Here is a 2,566-nt window from a genome sequence, read left to right as displayed (position 1 = left end):
ACCATGCTAGAGGCCAATGATGCTGTCATTTTGCCAATCCATTTTGCTGGGAGTCTTCCTTTTTTTCTCTGTCCCTCCACCCTACCAAACATGATATCCTTCTCCAGTGACTGGTTCCTCCTGACAATATGTCCAAAGTATAAGACATGAAGTTTGGTCATCCTGGCCTCCAAGGAGCAGTCTGGCTGCACTTCTTCCAACACAGATCTGTTTATTCTTTTGATAGCCTGTGGTACTTTCTATATTGTCCTCCAACACCATAACTCAAAAGCATCGATTCTTTTATGGTCTTCCTTATTCACTGTCCAGATTTCACATGCATATTAGGTTATTAAAAATACTACGTCTTAGGTCAGGCGCACCTTAGTCCTCAAGCTGACATCTTTGCTCTTCAATACTTTAAAAAGGTCTTGTGAAGCAGATTTGCCTAATGCAATACGTCATCTGATTTCCTGACTCCTGCTTCCATGAATGTTGATAGGTGATTCAAGAAGAATGAAGTCCTTGACACTTCAATCTTTTTTCTGTTGATAAGATTGTTGTTTATTGGTTTATTGTTGAGGGTTTTTTATTTCTTTACATTGAGATGCAATCCATACCAAAGGTTGTGATCTTTGATCCTCATCAGTAAATATTTTAAATCCTCTTCACTTTCAGCAAGCAAGGTTGTATCATCTGCATATCACAGGTTGTAAATGAGTGTTCCTCCAATTCTGATGCCACATTTTTTCTTCATATAACCCAGCTTCTCAGATTACTTGCTCAGCATACAGGTCGAATAAGTATGGTGAAAGAATACAACCCTGTTGCATACCTTTCTAAATTTTAAACTATTCAATGTTCCTATGTTCTGTTCCAACAACTGCCTCTTGGTCCATGTACAGATTCCTCATGAGCATAATTAAGTGTTCTAGAATATGATCAACAGCCAATGATACTGAAGGAGGAAGTCCAAGGTGCATTAAAGGAATTGGCAAAGAACAAGGCACCAGGAATTGATGGAATAAAAATTGAAATCTTTCAAGAAAGTGAGGCAGCTCAGGCAGCACTCATTCATCTATGCCAAGAAATTTGGAAGACAACTATCTGGCTGACTGATTGGAAGAGATCCGTATTTGTGTCCATTCCAAAGAGAGGAGCCCTTACTATGTGCTAAGAAAACATGAGGAATGCAATGTATAAAACCAAAAATGTTTTGTTGTGTGTGTATGTTTTTTTCCTTTATGAAGTGTATATTCTCACAGGAGAGTAAGATAGTAAATAAGATAAATAAGTAAAATACCTAGTATGTTAGGTGGTGATGAGTACTAAGGAGAATAATAAAGAAAGGAAGAAAGATAGGAAACTTTAGAAAGATTTGTCAATAGAGTGTCAAAGGAAGGCATCACTGAAAAGAGGTCACCTGAGTTGTGACCTGAAGGAATTGATGGAATAGACACCTGGGGAAAGTGAGTGTATTTCTGGAACATTTGGGGAGCAATGATGAGGTCAACATAGTGGATATGGGATTGAAAAGATAACAGGTGTTAGATCATGTAGCCCTGGTACATTTTAGGAGATTTCCCTGTGAGAGAGGTGGGAAGTTTTGATCAAAGGAATGGCATTTAACAGAATTCTTCTGGCTGCCAAGTTGCAAGTATGGCAAGGTCAGAAGCAGGGGAACAACTTTAATAGGCTTTTGTCCTCTACTAATCGAAACCAGTGTCACCTCTCACTTGGGCTATGTCTATAACCTCCAAAGTGTGCCCCATACTTCCATTCTACTTCTTTTCCTAAGATACCTTGTTGTTGTTGTTAAGTGCCTTCGAGTTGGTTCCGACCCATAGTGACCCTCTATAGGGTTTCCAAGGAGACGCTGGTGAGCTTGAACCACCAACCTTGCAGTTCAAATGCTTTTCAGACTGGCACATTAATCCACAGTGCCACACTAAGATACATGAGTTCCTCCAAATGCCTGCTCAAAATTCCCCACTGCCTATTAGGAAAAATTCAGTGAAAGACTAGAGAACTGCAGTCCTCTCAAGAAAGTCCTACTTTTCCTGCCCAGCCTTATCTCCTAGGCTTCTGCTACATGTTTCCAGTTTATCAACCACTGTATACTGGTTAGGTATTTTCCAATACATCTACACAATCCTCCTTCTTTCCTTGGCTTCCTATGCCTGAAAGACTTGCTTTACGCCACCACTGCCTACTGAAAATTTGCCAGTCTTTTGAGATTCAACTTTGATCCCATCCCCTATATGAAAAAATTCTTGATACCTCAAGTAAATGTTTTTTTTATCTCTTTCTGCACCTCCACATCATTGTATCTGTGCTCCCTTTAGAAAAGTTCATTAATATATTTTTATTTTTATGTGTTCTGTTTCCATTAGTGGACTGCAGGCTCTCTGATGGGAGACAGTAGGTTATCCATGTTCATATCTGCCACAGCATGGAGTACTGTACCTCTATATAGTGAATTGTTGTTGCTGTTATTGTTGTTGTTGTTAAGTGCCGTCGAGTCGGTTCCGACCCATAGCGACCCTGTACAGGGTTTCCGAGGGTGTAAATCCTTACGGGAGTAGAA

The sequence above is a fragment of the Chrysochloris asiatica genome, unplaced genomic scaffold (assembly GCF_000296735.1).
Source record: "Chrysochloris asiatica unplaced genomic scaffold, ChrAsi1.0 scaffold00205, whole genome shotgun sequence".
NCBI lineage: Eukaryota > Metazoa > Chordata > Mammalia > Afrosoricida > Chrysochloridae > Chrysochloris > Chrysochloris asiatica.
Note: the sequence above shows the minus strand (reverse complement) of the source record.